Source organism: Hemitrygon akajei, chromosome 4 (assembly GCF_048418815.1).
Source record: "Hemitrygon akajei chromosome 4, sHemAka1.3, whole genome shotgun sequence".
NCBI classification, from domain to species: Eukaryota; Metazoa; Chordata; class Chondrichthyes; order Myliobatiformes; family Dasyatidae; genus Hemitrygon; species Hemitrygon akajei.
In genome coordinates, this window is record NC_133127.1 from 120256248 (window position 1) to 120281857 (window position 25610).

General features: G+C 40.5%; 1 protein-coding gene across 2 annotated transcripts in view; it reads left to right on the forward strand.

The window, feature by feature from the left end:
- Positions 1–25610, forward strand: part of LOC140726610 (NALCN channel auxiliary factor 1-like) — a 174000-nt gene that overhangs the window by 108730 nt on the left and 39660 nt on the right. The gene's annotated exons all lie outside the window — the stretch shown is intronic.

Genomic DNA, 25610 nt, shown 5'->3' on the forward strand with positions numbered 1-25610 from the left:
ATGATCTGGATGATGGGGTGGTAAATTGGATTAGTAAGTATGCAGATGATACTAAGGTAGGTGGCGTTGTGGATAATGAAGTACGTTTTCAAAGCTTGCAGAGAGATTTAGGCCAGTTAGAAGAGTGGGCTGAACGATGGCAGATGGAGTTTAATGCTGATAAGTGTGAGGTGCTACATTTTGGTTGGAATAATCCAAATAGGACATACATGGTAAATGGTAGGGCATTGAAGGACGCAGTAGAACAGAGTGATCTAGGAATAATGGTGCATAGTTCCCTGAAGGTGCAATCTCATGTGGATAGGGTGGTGAAGAAAGCTTTTGGTATGCTGACCTTTATAAATCAGAGCATTGAGTATAGGAGTTGGGATGTCATGTTAAAATTGTACAAGGCATTGGTAAGGCCGAATTTAGAGTATTGTGTACAGTTCTGGTCACCGAATTATAGGAAAGATATCAACAAAATAGAGAGAGTACAGAGAAGATTTACCAGAATGTTACCTGGGTTTCAGCACCTAAGTTACAGGGAAAGGCTGGACAAGTTAGGTCTTTATTTTTTGGAGCGTAGAAGGTTGAGGGGGGACTTGATAGAGGTATTTAAAATAATGAGGGGGATAGATCGAGTTGACATGGATAGGCTTTTTCCATTGAGAGTAGGGGAGATTCAAACAAGAGGACATGATTTGAGAGTTAGAGGGCAAAAGTTTAAGGGTACACAAGGGGGAATTTCTTTACTCAGAGAGTGGTAGCTGTGTGGAATGAGCTTCCAGTAGAAGTGGTAGAGGCAAGTTCGGTATTGTCATTTAAAGTAAAATTGGATAGGTATATGGACAGGAAAGGAATGGAGGGTAATGGACTGAGTGCGGGCCACTGGGACTAGGTGAGTGTAAGCGTCGGCACGGACTAGAAGGGCAGAGATGGCCTGTTTCCGTGCTGTAATTGTTATATGGTTATATATAGGAGGCAGATTTGGGAATGTTGCATGAATAACAGGTTTGTTGTCATGGGTGACAATATGTGGACAGGCCGGCTACAGGAGTGGCCATACTGGATCTAGTACAAGGCAATGAACCTGATCAGGTGACAGATCCCTGATTTTGGTGACAGTGACTACAGCTCCCTGACCATTAGTACAGCCTTGTACAGGGATAGAAGCCGACAGTATGGAAAATAATTTTTTCACACTTCACATTGCTAAGGATCTTGCCATTAACCTTGTACTCCGCCTGCAAGTTCCACATTCAAAGTGTATCATTTCACACTTTATCTGTTACCTTTCTTGAACAAAAGAATTACCGGAAGGATGCAGAAGTTTCAGAGATATTTACCAGGATATTGGCCATGCTGCCTGAATTAGAGGGCAAGTCTTATGAGGAAATGTTGAGCAAACTAGGGTCTTTTATCTCTTTGGAGCAAAGAAGAATGAGAGGTGGCTTGATAGAGGTGTATAAAATGATAAGAGGCATAAAGTAAACAGCCAGTGTCTTTTTCCTGGGGCAGAAATAGCTAATACAAGAGAACATAACTTTAAGGTGATTGGAGGGATGTATAGGGGGAATGCCAGAGGTAGGTTTTTTTACATAGAGGGTATAGTAAGTGCATGGAACACACTGCTAAGGGTGGTGGTAGAGGCAAATATGTTAGGGACATATAAGAGACCCGTAGAAGTGCAGATGGATGAAAGAAAAAATGGGGTTTATGTGGGAGGGAAGCATTTGATTGACTTTGGAGGAGGTTAAAAGGTTGGCACAACATAGTAGCCAAAAGGCCTATACTGTGCTGTACTGTTCTATGTTCTATGTTCCCCATTCCTTTCCTCAAGCCTAGTGTTTGCACTTCGATCCTTTGATCTGTAATGGACCTGACTGCCTCAACACCCCGATCCTGTAGTATCCAAGGCCATTCTGCCACCCAAATTGATAGCTGAGCTCTTCCAGTGCTCTGATTCAAACTTCAAACCCACAGGGGCCCTGATGTTCTAATTCCCCAGTTTCTTTTCATTGCCTGATGTTCCAAGTTGCATTGTCTTCTAAGGCCCCAACTCCTGAGGCCTTGAATCTTCATCCTTCCCTCAATCACCTACACTGCCACTATTTCCAATTGCAGTTCTCAATCTTCTTTGAAGACCATTTCCAACCACCAAAACCCTTTCTGGCCACTTACCACCTGGCCTCAGGTCTGTGCCCTTGTCCTTCCGCTGATGGATCTTTTCCCTACACTAAACCCTGAACTAGACCTCTGTTCTGAGCAGCGCATTTTCATTAACAAGAAGTGCAGCTCATGTCAGTAATTTCAATAAGGTCTGCACCAGAAGGCCCACAGCCATTAATCATTACCATTTTGCACATCCATTTGAATGCTGCTGTTGTTCATCCAAAGCAGATATACCATCGTTGTGATGTACTGATCTTGTCATTAACATCTGTCATACATATGACAGTTTTGAGGTTGTTCTATGATATTGGCTTGGAATTTACAGTAAGAAGTAAAAGCTGTAGCTTATCAACACTGAATGTTATAATGGAAGAAGTCTGACAGCAATACGTAACGATGCACATGCATCACTAAACACTTAAATCCATTACTTACCGCCATGATCCCCTGCTTCTCTGCAGACTGGCTGTTGTCATTTCCTTCAGTGTAATCTACTCTAATCAGTGACTGAGACATTAAAGACCCAATTTTGCAGCAATATGAGGGAGAAAATGGTAATGTTTGCTGTTCATTTTACAAAATTAAAAGAAACGTAGTGATTTTCAGAATTGTGCCGAAAAACTGACATTACTATTATCAATTCAGCACACTTCTGCAGAATTCAGCCTTCTGCAGAATCAAACTGATATTATTTTACGCTATTTACTATTAAAGCCATATACTGCACTGTATATCATGAAAACTTCATGCTTACTGACATAAACTTTTGTTTTAAATGGTGAAGTAAGCCATATTTATTGATTAGTAAATAATCAGTTTATAAAGCAACAAACACAAAATGTTGGTGGAACGCAGCAGGCCAGGCAGCATCTATAGGAAGAAGTACAGTCGACGTTTCGGGCTGAGACCCTTCATCATGCTTGAATTTCCAGCATCTGCAGATTTCCTCGTGTTTGCATTTAAAAAATCAGTTTATGAAAGTCACTTTATCCAACTTTGAATAATTCAAATGAATAACAGACTTTAAAACATTAGTATACGAATGTTGGAATTCTTTATAATGCTGGAAAAAGTTATTTACAATTGCAAACACAAGGAAATCTGCAGATGCTGGAAATTCAAACACACGCAAAATGCTGGTGGAACGCAGCAGGCCAGGCAGCATCTATAAGGAGAAGTACTGTCGACGTTTGTCAGGATGAAGGGTCTCGGCCCAAAACGTCAACAGTGCTTCTCCTTATAGATACTGCCTGGCCTGCAGTGTTCCACCAGCATTTTGTGTGTGTTATTTACAATTGCAATTTGGTTTCTCCTTGATTGTGAGAATACCAGATCACAATTGGCTTGCTTCATGCTTTTGATTGCTTTGTACTGTAGCTCTAAGATATCAGAGGCCCCATTGAACTGACATCTGACACTAGCTGGTATGGAAAAAGAGGAACGCTTACCCGCAGATCTCACTGAAGCTATGTTGCAATGTTTTCTGAGGTCGAAAGCAAGTTTGGTCTCTGCCCATTCATTCTAAACATGATTTTTGCATGATGTACAATTGTGTTTTAAGGCCTTGCTAAGAATAATTACTGCATAACAAACTGCCTGGTCCTGTGTGCGATTGAACTGACGTTCTCTCAAATAAATATTTCAATATCCCTTACATGTTTAAAATAACTTTGGTTTTTATTTTTCTAGTTTGTTACCTTAACAGCTACCATAATTCTGTGTGTTTGTACTCTGTAAGATATTTTTAAAATATATGATTTTTACATCCTGGTTTGCAGATTGTGACAATTCCACTTGAATTTTATTTGTGGTGGGTACCAATTCCTGCACCTATTAAATGAAATAGGTATTTCTCAATACTTAATTGCATCAGAGAGCTTCTGATTTACTTCATGGTTCAGGTAGCACTGTTACAGGGGCCTGCACTTACAGTCTTGCCACTGGAGCACCACATGTATTGCTTTTTATATTGATCAATGCAAGAAATGTGTATGCAGTGTATAAAACCAATCATCTCTTGGAAAAGCAATTGATATTATTGACATAGTTTTGCTTTATTCCAAACACTTACGGCACCAGTGAACAATGCTACCAAGGGTGACATCCTCTGGATGTTTCACAAAGTTACTTCTTTCACTTCTTTTACATCTTTTTTCACAAACATGGTTCTGCTGCTGTTGGAGGCTGTGGTCTACAGTTTGGTGGTGTGTTTTTGGGCCAATTGAGCAATCTGGCACTTTCATGTCTACGCAAGGGCTCCATAAGGCTGCAAGCAAAGTACAAGGCCTGAAGGCCAAGAGGCTTGGAGACGGGGTGTGAGTCTTTGATCAACTCCATTTCTTACTGATCTCGCTGATTAAAGCACAGTGGAAGATTAAAATCATGGAGGCAGATGTGGAAGGCATTCAGCACTGTCTACCAGCCTGTTGTTCTCTGCTCCTGAGGGAAGGTCCCTGCGTTCAAATAGTCTCTCTCTCTCCTTCGATGCTGTTGGAGGATGGTGCCAGAGCAAGTTTAATCAACGTGGTTTGTGGATCAGACTCTGTAATTCACATTATGATGTGTTTCTGGGTTCTGGTCTTTCCTTTTTTTTTTGTAGTTGCTGTTTTGGGTTATTTTGAATCAGGGTGGCCTGCGGATAATGAACACTGAGCTGAACTGAAATATGTCTGAACTCATTGAATTTTGTGTTTTAAGTTCTGTAGTTTAGCTCATTTATGTTGTTGCCATTTGCACGGTTTGTGTTTTTTTTTGCACGTGGGGAGGAGTTGATGTTTTTCTTTGAATGGGTTCCATTGTTTTGTGGCTATCTGTTGGAAAGAGTACTCTCAGGGTTGTATGCTACATATGTACTTTGATGATAAATGTACTTTGAATCTTTGAATTTGGGTAATTTGTTCCAATTTGAAAATCAAAAACTGTAGACACCATGTATCTGAAAAAAAGAGAAAATGAATGAAACATTCAGCAGACCGGGAAGCATCTATGGGAATATAAATAAAGCTAATTTACATATCTGATGAAGGGTCTTTGGCCTGGAATATTGTCTAGGTTCCTCTTTCCATAAGTCCTGACTGACCTGCTGAATGTTTCCAAATTTTTCTGTTTTTGTTTCCATTCCCAAGTTCCCTAGACACCTGAAGATCCATTCTAATCGGTAAATTAGTTTATTATTGTTACTTGTATTGAGGTACAACTGAAAACTGTTTTGCATGCCACCCATACAGATATTTCTTCATATCAGTACATTAAAGCAGTACAAGGGAGTAATGGAATGCAGAATATAGTATTGCAGTTACAGAGAAAGTGAATTACAAGGAGGCAATAAGGTGCAAGGCCATGACAAGGTAGATTGTGAGGTCAAGAGTCCATCTTATCATATATGAGGTCTATTCTTTGGACTTAATATATAGAATAGAAGCTATACTTGAGCCTGGTGGTACATGTTTTCTGGATTTTGTATCTTCTGTCCGATGAGAGAGGGGAGAAGAAAGTATGTCTAGGATGGGTGAGGTCAACACGGACAGAGTCCATGGAGAAAGGTTACATTTTGTGAATTGCTGAGGTGTGTCCATAACATGCAGTTTCTTGTGGTCTCAGGCAGAATAATTGTAATACCAAGCTATGATATATCCAGGTAATTTGTTTTCAATTATGCATTTATGAAAATTGGTGAAGATCGATGAAGTCATGTCAAATTTCTTTAGCCTTCTGAGGAAATAGAGGCACTGGTGAGTTTTTCTGACCATGCCGTCTACATAATTGAACCAGGATAGGCTATTGTTGATGAGGTAAAGCTAAAAGTAATTGCACAAACCATATGTAAATGCAAGAGCAGCACAGTCATGCAACAGGTAGTGGTTCAACTGATACAGGTTCAATGCCGACCTCCAGCATTGCCTGAGTGGAGTTTGCATATTGTCCCTCTGTCTGCAGAGGTTTCCACTAGCTTCTTGGTTTCCTTGCAAGTCCCAAAGATGTCCTGATTGTCAGGTTAATTGACAACCATAAGTTAGCCCTGTTGTAGGTGGATGGTATGAAAATCAGGCTGGAGTTAATGGGCACGTGAGAGAGAATGGGTTATAAGAAAATGGGTGGAGAATAGGAATGAAGAGATTCCTCTAATAACATCAAAAACCAGATGGGCAGAATGGCATCCTTCTATATTGTATGAAACAATAAAATGAATATTAACTTAAAACTGCCTCGTGCACCAGAAAGTACAAGAACCCATATCATTATTATTTCATTGGAGTTTCTGAATCCAAAATCGCTGCAAAATTCTCATGAACTGGGGGTCATAACTTAGGAATAATTTTTTGCATTGCCTTATCTTCAGCTGTGTTAATACTTCTCACATACCAAAGCCTTTAACTAAGGCAGCTCTGACAACTTATTTAAAAGCACAAGCATGCCTATGGAATGGTAGAAAACCATCACTATACAGTCAGCCCTCCGTATCCGCGGGTTCCACATCCACAGATTCAGCCAACCGCGGATCGAGAAAACCCGGAAGTTCTCTCTCCAGCACTCGTTGTTTGAGCATGTACTAACTATTTTTTTCTTGTCATTATTCCCTAAACAATACAGCATAACAACTATTTACATAGCACTTACATTGTATTAGGTACTATAAGTAATCTAGAGATGATTTAGAAGTACAGGCAGTCCCCGGGTTATGAATGAGTTCCGTTCCTGAGTCCGTCTTTAAGTTGGATTTGAAGTCAGAACAGGTGCATCCGGTATCATTTAACATCAGTTAGTCAAATGTTTGTCTTTGTATATAGTATACATTTTTACCTTTCTATGCATATAAAACACTTAAGAAACATGTGTATTTCAATAATTAAACCACTGCTTTGCTTAGTAATAATTGTGGCTTTCATTGGGGCAGGGCCTTCACATGCTCCATTAAATTGTTCCAATCGTTGACCGACTGCAGCCTAACGCTTTTCCGATGACCGATAGTGTTTCACCTCTTTCTGATCGCTTTATTATTTCCACTTTATTTTCAAACGTGATCGTGATTATTTTCGTGAACAGGAACACTGCGGATTCAGAGCTGCGCCGGGTCCTAAAGACCACTGCACCGAAACAGGTTAAATAAGGTCCGAGGTTCTGTTTGGTATCCACGTGGGGTCCTGGAACCAATCCCCCATGGATAAGGAGGGCCCACTGTACTTTTATTTTTCTCAGTGACATCACTTGTGTTTCTTTTCTTCCCTGATGTTTTTGCTCTCTGATGGGATGTTATTGCCGTTAGTATTGGGAACTGAAGACCTTCCATTTGAATCATTCAAATCCTGGAATTGTTGTGTTACTCTAATATTATTGTGTTTCATAGCAACAAAAATATAAAAAAAAGATTAAAGCAGATTGGCTTTGTAACATTGAATCAAAATATCTCAGGATCTTAAAATCACTACACACATAAATTGAAGAAAAGTGTTTTTAACATGAAAATTAAAAAGTGACATTTAGAATTTTTTTGGTGTTCTGTGTTTCAAAGTATTGTATTTGTGGCATTGATATGCCAATCTTTAATTAAACAAATTATTTCTTAATTTACACAAGTAAATCGTAATCTCCTGTCATAGCAAGATTCCGGGTATTAAGCCACAAGAATTTTAAAAGTCCCAAGTTTATACCAAACTTTTATCTATTCGTCAAAATAGTTAGATTTTTAGACTTAGTGAGCTGAGCAATTTCCTTTTGTGCCAAAACTATGTTAGGTTTCTATGACTTTCAATGAACGCTTATTACTGCCTATCCAAGACTACTCTTAACTACCCAAATTACTGTGGAAGATATTGGCCATGTGTACGACAGACCAAATCAAAATAACAGATTTTTTTTTTAATATTTTGGCCAGCAGACAGTTTCACTTTTGCCGTTATTAGGATTTTCATTTCTAGTTCTAAACTAAACATCTTTGTAAGAATGATGAAACTCACCCTTTCTAGATTATGAGAGTAACAACCACACCAATTTACACCCAAGTTGCTTAGCATCATAAAACACAGCAATTTCAGGACAAAATGAAACTAAACCCTTGGCTGGAGCAGAGAAACATCATTCAGTGATGCTGTGCCTCATATGAAGCGTATAATTTACAACTTAATCCCACTCTGCTCCTGATCTATAGAAATAACACTGCCACTATCATATCATGCATTTAACTGTACCAAGCGTGGATAAATTTCATTATGTGATGCACTCTGTGGACAGCCGGATGGCATTCCTCACGTGCCGTTTTCCAAGCGTGTAATCATTTTCTCACTGCCATCTCTGCGAATCAGAAAACCATCCTGTTACTTCCTCTCATGAAAAAACAATTGTCCTCTTGTCATAACTGATCTGTCATTACTGAAATAAGCAGCATTAGCCATTGATTTTAACAATTTTATTCACTTTTATTAAGTACATCTGTTAGGCATCTTAAAGCACAGATATGAATATCCCATTCTTAGTTTAGCTGGACTTTATTCTCAATAGGAAGGAGTGCTGATCTTTAATGATTTCGAGCTTTCAAGTAATGCCAAGAGGAAGGTTAATTTGCAAACTACTTCTGATACTTCATAAGATGGATAATTTGCAACTGAATTGAAAGCACAAGGTGCTATTCAGCCACAGATCAGCAACCAGCTGACCCTTGAGAGGAGCGCCAAAGAAAACTGGAAAGGCCAACACACTCTCCTCAGAACCCATGGAGCTTCATCTTTCTCCCTGTAAAATAACTGTCAGATTCAAAACCACGGATATCCTTCAGAAAGAGATGCAATTAAAGTATCTTCAGCAATGCCAAAGCAGCAGTTTTGGAGCAGATGGTCACAGGACTTTATTAAGCTAAAGTGGTCAGTGATGGATCTGGCTTGGGACATGTATTGACTTTGAGGCAATAACCAACAGCAATTAGTGATCTAGAGAACAGTTGAAATCTGATTAGCTCTCTCTAGGTAATAAGATAAATATTCTTAAATTGTAGGTGCCGTTGGGTGTATGTAATCGCTGTCAATGGAAAAATCTGTAATTGGTCACTGAGCAAAATTCTTAGTTTGATCATTCAGGGAAATCATAAGTATCTATTTTATGCAGATATGTAGGACTGATACTCGTAATCAGTGGCAAAGGAAGTGCATTTGCTGCTGACCTTAACGATGCCTAACCACAAAGATGGGTTAAGTGGTGTTGGTTTCCCCTTTCCCAATTGATTTGCAGCTTGCTGGAGCTTACTGACAGCCAACAGCATCAATCAAGCTGAGCGACCAATCAGATTGAAAAATTTCCCCTGACATCAAATAAAGAGTTAAAATACACTCTTTTTTAACTTTATAAATATTTTGCAATCAAAAAGACTGGGATAAAGGCAGAAGCTGAAATACAAAAGATCAATTGTATCTTGTTCAAAAAACTTAATATTTTAATGGCTTTTAGAGTGAGAAAGGTGAGTAAGTAGTTGTCAGATTGCTGAGAAGACTGAAACAGGGCGCCCTCTGGAGGACTAAAGCTTCAATGAAAACAATTTCCACATGTGCGGCTTGGTTGCAGTCTCATAAGACAATGAAGATTACACCATCATTACACTGCAAATTCTGAATCTGACCTGTAACAATTCATGTACTATCTTTAAAGTTCCAAACAGAGAAGGAAAATTATAGTTATCTCATTAATGGGTTTGTTCAGAGTATTATCTAAAAAAAGAGAGTAAATGTAGAGTTAAAGTGCTTTTTTGAACCGTGTATTTATATCAGAAGGGACATCATGAACTAAATTATTGCTCAGATGATTACTTACTGTTCTCTTAATATTTTTGAAGATATTGTGGTCTGAGATTTCAAGGAATGCTAATAAAAAGTGGTTATACTGAATTACAACAAAAGAATTACCTGAATACAATCTTTCATCCAAATGTTTTAGCCTGATATTAATTGTTTTGGGAGAAAATCTAAACCCAGTAACTAATAAGCATTTTTATATTGAAAGAATTCTTTTGTGAGGGAGCACAAAGAATATCTAATCATTTTTAAGTGGGCCTGGGCCAGAATATTGGGATTACTCCAGTTTGCTGCAGTGACAGCCTCCCCTGCTTCGTCGTCAGCAGAGTGACACATTGGGAACATCTGGAAAAATCTTTACTTGCAGATCCTCTCAATTTAGAATTGGACTTCAAAATGGATGTTGTTTATTATCATCACTCGTACCAGGTACAGTGTAAAGCCAGTCTTGCATACTGCTCTTACAGGTCAAATCATTACATGGTGCACTGAGGTAGAACGAGGTAACAGAATAACAATAGTACTGAGAGGGTGGAATTACATACAGAAAAGCTTGAGATATATGATTGATTGAGAGAAGGCCTTTTTGGAAAAGAAGAAGAAAATCAGAAATGTGCAAATCTGTGGCATCATTGGCTATGATATTAACAGGGGATCCCTGGCTTATGGAAGATCTGATTTATGGAAATCTGATCTTACATAAATACTCCTAGAATCAGACTTTGGATACTTTTCCAGAATATCTTCACCAGGAAGCAATGCAGAGGTCACCCTCAGAGACCAGAAGAACAATTTATGTCAGGAGCCTGGGGACATGAGTGAGTAGGACATGAAGGCTAGAGAGATCTGCTGATATTCTGGAAAACGTTGGTATCAGGAAGGAGGAGGTTCTGGAAATACTGAGCCACATTGGGGCCAGGTGGAATCTATACCCAGGGTGCTAAGGGTAGCAAGAGGGGAGATTACTGAGACTCAGGCTACATCCACACTGCACTGGATAAATCCATAACCGAAGCTTTTTCTCTTTGTTTTTACCCTTCGTCCTCACTAAAATGGTGTTTTCGTCCCCCGAAACCGGAGCTTCTCAGAAACGCTGTCCAAGGTGTGTACTTTTGAAAATGCTGCTTGGGCAGATCAGTGTGGACAGGGTATCCGGAGAAATCTGAAAACGCTGTCAGGCAGCAGCGTGCCATTTCATTGTTTTCCTGAACGCAACCCCCCACACAATCTAAAAATTTCAGAACAGACGGCGATGAGACTGAAGCCAGAAGAGTTAGAAATGTACTCACCAAATACTTTGACCCATAACTTACTGAATAAATAAGGATACTCACTTTGCCCTGTTTTCTGTCCTTGCTCGTATGAAGGTGGTTTACCTATTTATGCAAGTACTTCTCTGACCATAGATGTATAACAGCCTAATGTAACATTGTATGGAAATACAAGGTAACACTGAAACAGACATGGTTTACACATTTAACAAGGTGCTTTATTAATGCTACAGAGTTAGTCAGTTTTTCAATATTCGTTGTCAACCTGTTCATACTATTTGTGAACTTCCTGTCGGTTGCCTCCATACGCTCCAGTATTTGTATTTTTACTTTTAAGTCCTCCTGCGTGAGAGCCAACAGCTCCCCGTTGTTTAAGTTTTTCTAGTCTATAACTGCACAAACGCTCACTTTCACAGCGAGATTCGACACCAAACATGTCGCTTGTTTTCGGTAGATGTGTCCTGTGCATGCGCAGTAGGAGGAGATTTGCCGAAATCTCCGTTTCAATGTGGACGGAGATTCTTTTAAAAATGCATAGTGTGGATGCCGATCGTTTTTACGCGAAACCAGCGTTTTCAAAATTATCCAGTCTAGTGTGGATGTAGCCTCAGATAGAGATTTTTTTTTTGCACCTTGTTAGACATGGGCGAGGTGCCAAACACTGGAGAAAAGCTAACGCTGTCCCTTTGTTCCAAAACAGCAGTAAGTATAAGCCTGGAAACTACAGGATGGCGAGCCTTTCATCAGCAGTAGGGAAATTGTTGGAAAGATTCTGAGGGACAGGATTTATGTCAGATTGGAAAGGCAGCATGGTTGAAATTATCTATATGTACAGATAATGGAAGATTTTTCACAAGGTCTGTGTGGTAGTCTGCTCCAGAAAGATAAGGCAAAAGTGATCTGAGGTGTGTTGGCAAACATCTAGTTAAGTACATCAGCACTGGAAGCTGAGGTGTCTATTCTTACTGAAAATCTGTGACAAATAGTAGTTGGGACCTTTGTTGTTTTATACATAAATGATTTGGATAAGGATATAGGGGATATGATTATAAGTTTGTAGATGAAAATTGGTGGAGTTGCCAATAGTGAAGAAACATGTTTAAAGTGGGACATAGATCAGCTGTAAAGTTGAGAAGAGAGGTGATAGATGAAGTTTAGTCCAAACAAGTTTGAGGTAATGCTCCTTAGGAAGTCACATACATCTTAGGAAATTGATGTTCAGGGAGACTTTAGGTGCAAGTCCATAGATCCCTGAAATTGGATCAAACAGTGAAAAAAGGTATGCAGATATACATAACATTGGTTAGGCCACAGTTAGAGTATTGCATTGACTTCTGGTCAGGTCATCGTTCTACTGGAAGGACGTGGTAGCATCGGACAGAGGCGATTCACCAGGATATTGCCTGGACTGAAGAGTTGAAGAGATTGGATAGGCTAGGTGTTTGTCATTAGAAGATAGGAGACTACGGGCAGATTTTACAGAGGTTTATAAAATTAGAAGGTGCATAATAAGATAAGTAGTCAGAATATTATTCCCAATGCAGCAGAGTCTAGAGCATAAGTTTCAGGAGAGAGGGAAGAAATTGGTAGGAGATCTGAGATGTTGGTTTTTCCACAGAAAGGATAGCAAATATCTCAAATGTGCTGTCTAAGACAATAGTGGAGGCAAGTATGCTTGTAATCTTTAAAAGGCATTTTGACAGGTACTTGGATATGAAAGGAAAAGAAGGATACAGGCCTAATGCAGGCAAAGTGGATTAGTGTAGATAGGATTCATGGTCACCCTGGATGAAGTAGCATAAGGGCCCATTTCTTTTTTTTTTGTAATTTATTTTTTATTGAAAAGGGACCATTTCTGTGGTGTACATCTCCATGATAATATACAGTATTAGCAACTTGCTCCACATACTGGCCTCCGTGGCAGGCTTCATTCTATCTTGGGTGCTGGAATTCCGGCACAGAAAGTTCCTGCATTTCAGTCAATTTTAAGGGTAATGTGGATGCCTCATTCCTCATGAGTGATGAGGAAAAGAGTTTCTCTTGGCAGAATAATGGTAGGAAACTAAAGGAATGCCAAAACATTCAGCGTTGGGTCAATGTTTCTTGCACTTTCAGCATCTGTCAGCTACTTAGACTGTTACAATAAGAAACACAGAAAATAGATATACAGTGGCTTAATGATTCTCAGGACATCAGAAAGCCCTTAATAGGCAGTGAATTAACTTTCAATATAGTCCCTGCTTAAATCAAAGAAATAACTCAGAGACTATCTGCGCTCAATATCCTAGAAAAATAAGAAAATAACCTGTAAGCTGTAAATTGAAATGGTACCTTCTCTATAGAATAGCACTACTTGAGTTGTAGCATGTCCTTTACACAGGGCACCTCTCACAGTGGTGCTCTCCCTCACTGCAGTATTAAAGTAACAACTTAGGTTGTATGACTAAATATGCCAACTTCTAACTTAAAGATAAAAATGATATTATGAACCAAAATTATTGATCAAATTTTCAGAAAAACTCTTTATTCATCCTGAAACATTCTTCTATCTATTAATTTGCTTAAAAAAAAAAGGGGGAGAAACTGGCAAAATTGTTATTGAACATCAAACTGATTTTCTTTCTTGTGTGTGACCTATAGGATATAAAACAGTGGTGTCTGGAAATTAGAGTTCAATGTTTTGGTGCTGCCTATGATGTTAATATCTAATGCGAACTAAAAAGTTCTTCGCAATCAGGTGATAGTGCAATTATGTGCTAAAAATGACTCCTGTTGTTCCATTTGGACCTCTATCCATATAAGATCTAACATATAAAGAGGCTTTCAGGAAAGAGAAGCAGAATAAAGGGTGTAAAGGTACTAAGGTAGAAGGGCTAAAGTGCATGTACTTCAATGCAAGAAGCATCAGGAACAAAGATGATGAACTGAGAGCTTGGATACATACATGGAATTATGATGTAGTGGCCATTACAGAGACCTGGCTGGCACCAGGGCAGGAATGGATTCTCAATATTCCTGGATTTCAGTGTTTTAAAAGGGATGGGAGGGGGGGAGGGGACGAGGGGTGGCATTACTGGTCTGGGATACTATTACAGCTACAGAAAGGGTGGGTAATGTAGCAGGATCCTCTTTTGAGTCAGTATGGGTGGAAGTCAGGAACAGGAAGGGAGCAGTTTCTCTACTGGGGGTATTCTATAGGCCCTCTGGTAGCAGCAGAGATACCGAGGAACAGATTGGGAGGCAGATTTTGGAAAGGTGCAAAAATAACAGGGTTGTTATCATGGGTGACTTTAACTTCCCTAATATTGATTGGCACCTGATTAGTTCCAATGGTTTAGACGGGGCAGAGTTTGTTAAGTGTGTCCAGGACAGATTCCTGTCACAGTATGTTGACAGGCCAATTAGGGGGAATGCCATACTAGATCTAGTATTAGGTAGCCAACTGGGTCAGGTCACAAATCTCTCAGTGGGTGAGCATCTGGGGGACAGTGATCACCGCTCCCTGACCTTTAGCATTATCATGGAAAAGAATAGAATCAGAGAGGACAGGAAAATTTTTAATTGGGGAAAGGCAAATTATGAGACTATAAGGCTAGAACTTGTGGGTGTGAATTGGGATGATATTTTTGCATGGAAATGTACTATGGACGTGGTCGATGTTTAGGGATCTCTTGCAGGATGTTAGGGATAAATTTGTCACGGTGAGGAAGATAAAGAATGGTAGGGTGAAGGAACCATAGGTGACAAATGAGGTGGAAAATCTAGTCAGGTGGAAGAAGGCAGCATACATGAGGTTTAGGAAGCAAGGATCAGATGGAGCTATTGAGGAATATAGGGTAGCAAGAAAGGAGCTTAAGAAGTACATTTTTACATTCTACATGGTCTTGTTCTAAAATTCAGCCTTTTTGGACAAATTTAAGACTTTTACTGGAACAAATTACGGGAATACAACTTCCTCATAATCCAATATTACTTTTACTAGGTGATATTGAAGGGATAAAACCGAAACTCAAACTAAATAAATATCAGAAAGAATTCATAAAAATTGCACTGGCAGTAGCCAAAAAGGCTATTGCAGTTACTTGGAAATCGGATACATATTTAAGTATAGATTGTTGGAAGAAAGAAATATATGGCTGTATTCCATTAGAGAAAATTACTTGTAATTTAAGAGATAAATATGAAACATTTTTGAAAATTTGGTGCCCTTATTTACAAAAGACAGGATTAAATATATAGGTGCTCTGAAGATGAAACAATTGGTTACTTGGGGAAATAAATAAATATATATACTAAAGTTATTAAGAACTCCATGGAGCATGTGGAGATCTTCCAACAACCAGGCACTCTTTCTTTTTTTTTCTTTCTTACTTTCTCTTTTTTTTATATAGGGAAGTTAGGGGGGAGGGGTTAGGGGGAGGGGTTAAGGGGAGGGGGGAAGGGATATATACATTTTTTTTCCACTCTTGTAATTACTTAAAAATGCAATTAAATTTAAAAAAAATTAAAAAAGAAGTGGCTGAGGAGAGCAAGAAGGGGGCATGAGAAGGCCTTAGCGAGTTGGGTAAAGGAAGACCCCAAGGCATTTTTCAATTATGTGAAGAACAAAAGGATGACAGGAGTGAAGCTAGGACCGATTAGAGATAAAGGTGGGAAGATGTGCCTGGAGGCTGCGGAAGTGAGTGATATCCTCAATGAATACTTCTCTTCAGTATTCACCAATGAGAGGGAAATTGATGACGGTGAGGACAATATGAGTGAGGTTGAATTTCTGGAGCATGTTGATATTAAGGGAGAGGAGATGTTGGAGTTGTTAAAATATATTAGGATGGGTAAGTCCCCGGGGCCTGATGGAATATTCCCCAGGCTGCTCCACGAGGCGAGGGAAGAGATTGCTGAGCCTCTGGCTAGGATCTTTATGTCCTTGTTGTCCACAGGAATGGTACCGGAGGATTGGAGGGAGGTGAATGTTGTCCCCTTGTTCAAAAAAAGGTAGTAGGGATAGTCCAGGTAATTATAGACCAGTGAGCCTTACGTCTGTTGGAAAAGATTCTTAGAGATAGGATCTATGGGCATTTAGAGAATCATGCTCTGATCAGGGACAGTCAGCATGGCTTTGTGAAGGGCAGATCATGCCTAACAAGCTTGGTAGATTTCTTTGAGGAGGTGACCAGGCATATAGATGAGGGTAGTGCAGTGGATGTGATCTACATGGATTTTAGTAAGGCATTTGATAAGGTTCCACACGGTAGGCTTATTCAGAAAGTCAGAAGGCATGGGATCTAGGGAAGTTTGGCCAGATGGATTCAGAATTGGCTTGCCTGCAGAAAGCAGAGGGTTGTGGTGGAGGGAGTACATTTGGATTGGAGGGTTGTGACTAGTGGTGTCCCACAAGGATTGGTTCTGGGACCCCTACTTTTCGTGATTTTTATTAACGACCTGGATGTGGGAGTAGAAGGGTGCATTGTCAAGTTTGCAGATGACACAAGGGTTAGTGGTGTTGTGGATAGTGTAGAGGATTGTCGAAGATTGCGGACAGACATTGATAGGATGCAGAAGTGGGCTGAGAAGTGGCAGATGGAGTTCAACCTGGAGAAGTATGAAGTGGTACACTTTGCAAGGACGAACTCCAAGGCAGAGTACAAAGTAAATGGCAGGATACTTGGTAGTGTGGAGGAGCAGAGGGATCTGGGGGTACATGTCCACAGATCCCTGAAAGTTGCCTCACAGGTAGATAGGGTAGTTAAGAAAGCTTATGGGGTGTTAGCTTTCATAAGTCAAGGGATAGAGTTTAAGAGTCGCGAGGTAATTATGCAGCTCTATAAAACTCTGGTTAGGCCACACTTGGAGTACTGTGTCCAGTTCTGGTCGCCTCACTCTAGGAAGGATGTGGAAGCATTGGAAAGGGTACAGAGGAGATTTACCAGGATGCTGCCTGGTTTAGAGAGTATGCATTATGATCAGAGATTAAGGGAGCTAGGGCTTTACTCTTTGGAGAGGAGGATGAGAGGAGACATGATAGAGGTGTACAAGATATTAAGAGGAATAGATAGAGTGGACAGCCAGTGCCTCTTCCCCAGGACACCACTGCTCAGTACAAGAGGACATGGCTTTAAGGTAAGGGGTGGGAAGTTCAAGGGGGATATTAGAGGAAGGTTTTTTACTCAGAGAGTGGTTGGTGCGTGGAATGCACTGCCTGAGTCAGTGATGGAGGCAGATAGACTAGTGAAATTTAAGAGACTACTAGACAGGTATATGGAGGAATTTAAGGTGGGGGGGGAGTTATATGGGAGACATGGTTTAAGGGTCGGCACAATATTGTGGCGCAAAGGGCCTGTACTGTGCTGTACTATTCTATGTTCTATGAATAAGAGGTGTTTTTCCTCCAACCTGAGAGTGGCCTCATTGTGGCAGTAGAGGAGGCCATAGACCAAAATATAGGAATGGGAATGGAGATTGGAATTAAAATGGTAGGCCACCAGGAATTCTGCTTTTTTCAGATGGAATGAAATTGCTCGACAAAGTGGTCTTCCAATCTACGTTAGGTCTCACCAATGCAGAGGAGTCCGCATCAAGAAGATCAGATAGAGTAGATGAACCTAAAAGATTTGCAGCTGAAGTGTTGCCTCACCTAGGTGGACTGTTTGGGGCCCTGAACAGAGCTGAGGGAGGAGGTGAATGAGGAAGCACAGCACTTCTTCCATTTGCAGGGATACATACCAGGAGGGAGATTACTGAGGAGGAGGAAATTGACAAGGGAATCACAGAGGGAGTGATCCCTATAGAAAGTGGAGAATGGGGAGAGGTAAAGATGTGTTAATCAAACTTAAGATGCTTTGCCCATGGCCAGCAACAGAAAGGATTTGCATGACATGAAGAAAATGTGTAGAAATAGGTATTGTGACTGTAACTGTCTCCACTGCTGTCCTTAAACCAATGAACGTGTTCAATTGACTCCAATGCATGGCCCCAGTAACAGTAAGGTACTAGTTTATCATTCTGGAGGACATTACAACATGATGCAATGAAGTTCATAACATAAAGATATTGCAACCACCAGGGTATCTAAGTACCACGCTGGCACAGACAGATTGATCATGGAAATACGAGAATTGCCAAAGCTGTGAGTGGCATTTCACATTGCTTAACCAATCTGCTTGTGCTTTAGTGCTTAATAAACAAGCATCAGAGGCTGTACGAAAATCTACTGATTTGTTTGGCAGATGTAGAAATATTTACCATGTACCGATGCAGGGCTAATCTTAAACACACTTAAGGAGCCCAGAAATACCTGGGCCGATTTCCCAAGTGTTGCCGACAACCAGAAAACGCTTGCTGTCACAATTATGCAAAGTACCTTGTGAATAAAATATAGTGAATATAGTGAATAGATGTTAATTTCAAAAATACTGTGTTATTGGTTTTATGTACAGGAAACTAGAAGCACAATATTCAAGGACATCAGCTCATATTATCTTGCTTGTTCACTCAACGGTTATCTGAATATATTTTCAGTCGCTTGTTTTGTTATTATCTGTCTCCCGAAGGTGAATTTTGAATCACATAATTTTATGCCAAGATTGAAAACAATTCATTCACATTTTAGTATTAAATTACCTACTTTAGTCACTGATGTTTCATAAATTAGTTTTTATATGACTGAAGGAAGTGGATCTTGTTGTATTTGATGAGCTTCTTACCATGCTTTATTCTAAGGCTGCAAAATAGTTTTAATCAGTGCAATGAATACTGATTTACTTCTTCTTGATACCAGGGTTGTCCATTCGGGCACTAACAACCCATAACACAAAGAATCTGGTACTTAATAGTGCAAGCAACCTCACCAAATCAGCACTTCCATCACCACATCTGGAGTACTTAAAATGATCCTCAATGACGAGCACATATTGGTCATTGATCTGAAATTCAGGGATTCAAGGGGACATCATTAATTAATTGAAATGAAGGAATAAATTCTGTTCATAGAGGGCCATAGCTGGGCCTGAGCTGTGGTCTCCAGTTATTCCTTTAGCTATCTACCAGGATTGGCACAAATGGTTGACTTGGTGGCTCTTCCACAAGGAGATGGAGCAGCCCGCAGAGCAGGGCAGCCTGATAAATAGATCTCCCCAGCTCAAGTCTTCATGTACCAGCTGGCCCAACTGACAGATCAATGTTTTTGAAGACGTAAAAAAAAGCTGGATGAACTCAGCAGGTCGGGGAGCAGTCAATGTTTCGGGTCGAGACTCTTCGTCAGAACTAAAGAAGGAGGGGGCAGGGGCCCTATAAAGAAGGTGGGGGGAGGGTGGAAAACCAATCAGAGGAAAGATCAAGGGGTGGGGGAGGGGAAGCAGGGAGGGGATAGGCAGGAGAGGTGAAGAAGGAATCTAAGGGTAAAGCACTATGGGTAGTAGAAGAAGGCAGAGTCATGAGAGGTGATAGGCAGCTAGAAGAGGAGACAGAGTGAAGGTGGGATGGGAGAAGGGAGAGGGAGGGAATTACCGGAAGTTGGAGAATTCGATGTTCATGCCAAGGGGCTGGAGACTACCCAGACGGTATATGAGATGTTGTTCCTCCAACCGAAGTTTGGCCTCATCATGGCAATAGAGGAGGCCATGTATGGACATATCCGAATGGGAATGTGAAGGAGAGTTGATGTGAGTGGCAACCAGGAGATCCTGTCTGTTGTGGCGGACGGAGCGTAGGTGCTCGACGAAGTGGTCCCCCAATCTGCGTCGGGTCTTGCCGATGTAGAGGAGGCTGCACCGGGAGCACCGGATGCAATAGAGTACCCCAACAGACTCACAAGTGAAGTGTTGCCCCACCTGGAAGGATTGTTTGGGGCCCTGAATGGTGGTAAGAGAGGAGGTGTAGGTGCAGGTATAGCACTTACGCTTGCAGGGATAATGTTTTTAAAGACTACATTTTTAAGGTAAGACAGAGATGCTGTATGTTTCACTCTTCAGGTACAGTGACATCTGGACTTATCTGCCTATAACAGAAACTCGTGTAGACAAAGAAATCAGTCAATGCTTCCCATTGGCAATGCCTCCTCAGATGTGGGGAGAGTTTACAGTTTTAAAAGCAGAGTTTATGGAAAGGAGTGAGGTGCAAGACAAATACCCATATAGAGATCAGTTTAGACCTATCAGGCTGGTGACGAGTACCTACCAGTAGTGAAGCATCTTAATGTAATTGGGTGAGAAGAGGTCACAAGCATGACAATGGAAAGCAAGGTTGCAAAGTGCCTTGAGAGAAGATAAGATCTGGTTCCTCTAGTTCACGTTGGGCTTCAGGAAAGGTCAAAATGGGAGTGGGATGCAACAGGAAGCTTTGGATCACCCCTGTGGACTGAGGACAGGTGAGATCACCCAATCTGCTTTTGGTTAATACTTGTACTCCTTATCTCCTGATCTTCCTGAACCTCTATGGGATCTTGTTACATCTCACACCACCCCTCTCCCCACCCCCCCAGCTGTGCTTGAAAGCTCCAATCCCTTTGTACTCCTTTAGTTCTGAGGAACGATTGCTGACCTAAAATAGTGGGCAATTTCTCTTCTAGATGCTGTTTAACTGGTTGAGTTCTTCCTGCATTTATATTTTTGTTTCAAATTCCAACATCTGCAGTTTTATTTGGTTTCCAATATTGGCCCATAATAGGTGTCATTGGTAGGTGAGTGATGCAATCAATTGTTTGGAGCTGTGTGGGAACCCACTCTACAATTGTTCAGAGGAGGGATTTGAATCGCACAAAATGCTGGAGGAACTCAGCAGGTCACGCAGCATCTATGGAAAAGAGTAAACAGTCAATGTTTTGGGCCAAAACCCTTAATCAGGACTGATGAAAGGTCTCGGCCCGAAACATCAACTGCTTGCTCTTTTCCATAGACGTTGCCTGGCCTGCTGATTTCATCCAGCATTTTGGGTGTGTTACTTTGATTTCCTGCATCTGCAGATCTTCTCTTACTTTTGAATCATTTTCCTGCCTGTCACAGCACAGATAAAGAAATTAAACTCAACAGCATCAGAAATGCATACAGGAATAGGGCAAGTTGTATTTTAGGCTCTCTCTAATATTCAGCAAGATCAGGTCTAATCCAATATCTCATGCCATGTTTCTGAACCAGTCTTCATACTTTGTGACATACTGTATCCCTCAATTCCCTTTGTGTCTACAAATTGATCAATCCAAGCCTTGTGTATACAGGTTGAACGGCGTATTAGTCTGGGGAATAACAGCAAACTGTTTATCATTTTTATCAAAGCCACAACCTGTGAAACACTCCCCCATATTGTGTGGCACTACAGATCATAGCTGCAGTCTATTGATATAGATGGGATGCAAAACATGATTTCCTTTTCCCTTTCATTTTTTCTCCACTGCAAATTTCCTCTGTATGAACTTAATGGGATAGATGCAGGACTTTTCTGCACTTAAGGCTGTCTGAATAGAAATCTCAATTTTATAGCTATTGAGAACGTAGCTATAAAATTGTGCTCCCATACTCCTCCGCATGAAGATTCTCTGCCTGAAACATCAACTGTTTACTCTTTTCCATAGATGCAGGCTGGCCTGCTGAGTTCCTCCAGAATTTTGTGTGTGTTCCTTTGATTTCCAGCATCTGCAAATTCTCTCTTGTTTGAGAAAATATCTTCCTGCATCAGAAAAAGCTAATCACACCACAGCAGATGAATTGGCTGGTGAGGATTTTTCATGCACTAAGAAATTTCCAAAACACATTATCTAATAAATTGGAGAATACCGGTAGCAATAGTACATCAGATATTACTTACTTCAAACCCTCCTCCTTCTTTAATGAAAGGCAGATTACAAAGCTTCCAAAGATTATGATCAGGCTTCTCATCCCATTAGCAGTAAAGGATAGAGATGCACATAGAAATAAATATGAAATTGCATAGGATACTGCTTCCCACCTTAAAATCATAACTATAGAGAATTTTGAAATAAGGTATAAATGTGCTTCTACTAACATGCTCAAACGGGTCCATCCAAGGTTAAAATATGACTACACTGATAATTCAGTTAAAGTTTATACCTTTGATATGACTTGGTTAGAATCTTATCATTTTGAGTATGAGTCATAAAGTCACGTTGCAGCTCAATACAACTTTGATTAGGCCACACTCAGGTGTGATTCTGGTTGCCCAATACGGGAAGGATGTGGAGCTGTTGGAAAGAGTCCAAAGGAGTTTTACCAGGATGTTGCCTAGATACGAGGGTGTCAGTTGAAAGAAGAGTTGAAGAAATTTGAGTTGCTTTCTCTAAAGTGTTGGTGGCTGAGTGCGGGGGGGGGGGGGGGGACTTGATAGAAATTTGTTATTAAAATTACGAGTAGCATGAATAGGGTCAAAGTTTTTTTTTTCTCTCTGAGTCAAACTGCCAGATACTAGTGGGCATGTGTTTAAGACAAAAAGGAAAAGGTTTATAGATTCACAGGGCAAGTTAGACAGTCACATGATTATGCAGAGAATGGAAGGACTGGATCATGTACAGGCAGATGAGATTCAGTTTAATTTGATATGATGTTTCTGAGCTGTACTGTTCTATGTTCTATTCTTTGACCTCAGAAACAAAGCAAGTTGAGTTAGGAATTATTTTTCACATTGGATTTATTTACTTCATTCATAAAATGTGTTTACATAGAACATAAAATATTGCCCAGCATATGACCATGACCTTCAGTCCACAACCTTGTACAGGACTAATGAAGCTTTTGATGCCTAATTGCACTAATCACTGAGCCGTCATACCTGTCCATTCTCTTGATCTAATCTCAGAGAAAACTAATTGAAAGAAAAATGCAATTAAGAAGGAAGTTTGAGAAGTACAAATCCCAGAGTTCCACTCATCTGTTTTGGTCATGCTCCTGTATTCCCTAAAACCCTCTTTTCATACAAAAGTTCCTACTTTTATTTATCATGATTCCTTGATCATACCATCTAATGCAACTGTTATGAATGCAGCAGCAATGAATATGAAACTCAGACAGGGTTTAAAACAAATCCCAAGATTTATTAACCTCTGCTCAAAACTTAGAAAAGTAAACAAACGACTAACTTAACCGGAAGTTAACAGTTAGGCAGCACAAACATTCAAACTTAGAAACTGTTCTTAACGAGTTCTCATCCAAGCACAAAGTGATAAATTCAAAAGTCTCTAAGTTCTCTAACTTCTGTTAATGTGAACATTGACTTTTCTAACTTCCGTTAATGCCCCTCCTCCCCTCCTTACCCCATCCTTGATATATTTTGTTTTTCCCCCCTCCTTTTTTTTCTCTCTTTCTGCCCATTACTCTGCCTGTTCTCCATCTCCCTCTGGTGCTCCCCTCCCCCTTTCTTTCTCCCTAGGCTTCCCGTCCCATGATCCTTTCCCTTCTCTAGCTCTGTATCCCTTTTGCCAATCACCTTTCCGGCTCTCAGCTCCACCCCACCCCCTCCAGCCTTCTCCTATCATTTTGCATTTTCCCCTCCCCCTCCTACTTTCAAATCTCTTACTATCTTGCCTTTTTGTTAGTCCTGATGAAGGGTCTCGGCCCAAAATGTTGACAGTGCTTCTCCCTATAGATGCTGCCTGGCCTGCTCCGTTCCACCAGCATTTTGTGTGTTTTGCTTAAATTTCCAGCATCTGCAGATTTCCTCGTGAATTCAAAAGTCCATGTGATTTATGGACTTCCCCGAAACAAACGATTCCTTCGAAGTATCAATGATCTGCCGATCCCACAGCCGGGAGATGCCTTGTTCGAAGAAATCACGAGGAAATAAAAGGAACTGACCTTTTGACTGGAGGGTGGTCACTGCACAAACCTTCCTGATCTTGCAGGGGTTCAACTCAAATATGCATGCCACAATTCCTGAACGAAGTAAGTAAAAAGTCAATCATTCCCAAGAGGCTGAACGACATTAACTTTATCCAATCCTTTGAACTCTGATAACTCCAGTAATGCCTTCACTCTCCGATACTGGACTGTAAGGGAAAAATAAACGTGCAACAAACAAAACCGGTGGAGCCTCCACACCTCCGACCAGCAACAACAATGTTGTATCAAAAATAAAAATGAGAACTCCGTCACAAACCGCAGCTTGGTTTAAATACTGTTTGGAACATGCCATCACGCGACATAACATCACCCCACGGTCGTAAGACAATTACATCATCCCACTGTCCCATTTCAAACTGTGAGCATGTAACACAACACAGACAAAATGCTGGAGGAACACCATCCAAAGCAACACAAACAAGATGCTGGAGGAACTCTGTAGGTCAGGTAGCATCTATGGAAAGGAATAAACAGTCAATGTTTCAGGCCGGGACTTTTCATCATAACATCTCAAGCTGCCTTTGTGCTCCCATTGTCTTGAGCACATTAAATGCATTGAAGTCCTGACAATTGCAACTGCTTGGCTTCCTTCCTGCTCTACTGCCTCCCCTAATTACCTCAGACAAAAGCCCCTTCATTTACAATTACACTTTCAAACATCTGCCAATGCTTTCAGAAACAAGGAAGATGATTGATGGCGTGCTGAGGGATATTTTTGCACTTTTGTTAGCCACAGATCAGGTTAACTAATGAAGTTAATTAATGTTGCTCTATTTAAGAAGGGCAGCAGGATAAGATGGGTAAATGCAGACTGGTGACATGTCAGATGTAGGGAAATTATTGGAGAGTGGGCACCATGGTAGTGAAGGGATTAGCTCAAGGTTATTACAGCTTGGTATGTCGGAGTTAGGAGTTTGATTCTGACATCGTCTGTGAGGAGTCTGTACATCCTACCTGTGAAATGTGTGGGTTTTCCCCAGGTGCTCCAGTCTCCTCCCACAGTCCAAGGACGCACCACTTAGTATGTTAATTGGTCATTGTCAATCGTCCTATGGTTAAGCTAGGATTAAGTCAAAGATTTCTAGGTGGTGCAGTTCGAAGGGCTCAAGAGGAGGTATTGTGCGATGTGCCTTAAATTAATAAAGGGACTGGATCTATGTCCATACAGAAAGAAAGTGACATATATAGGAGTTCAAAGATTGTTTTTTTTTTCTGATTGAAAGCCTGTAACTACTGGTATACCTCAGGAATCATTGTTGTAATATTTGCTGTTTCATATACACATATATAACCATATAACAATTACAGCACGGAAACAGGCCATCTCGGCCCTTCTAGTCTGTGCCGAACGCTTATTGTCACCTAGTCCCACCGACCTGCATTCAGCCCATAACTCTCCGTTCCTTTCCTGTCCATATATCTATCCAATTTTTTTTAAATGACAATATCAAATACATGTCTGCATATACAAACGTATTTAAGGCAAGAGGATTGAGCTTTAAAGGGGCTTTGAGAGGAAGTTTTCCTTCATCATATGAAGAAAGTATGATGAATTCTGAGGCTTATATCTG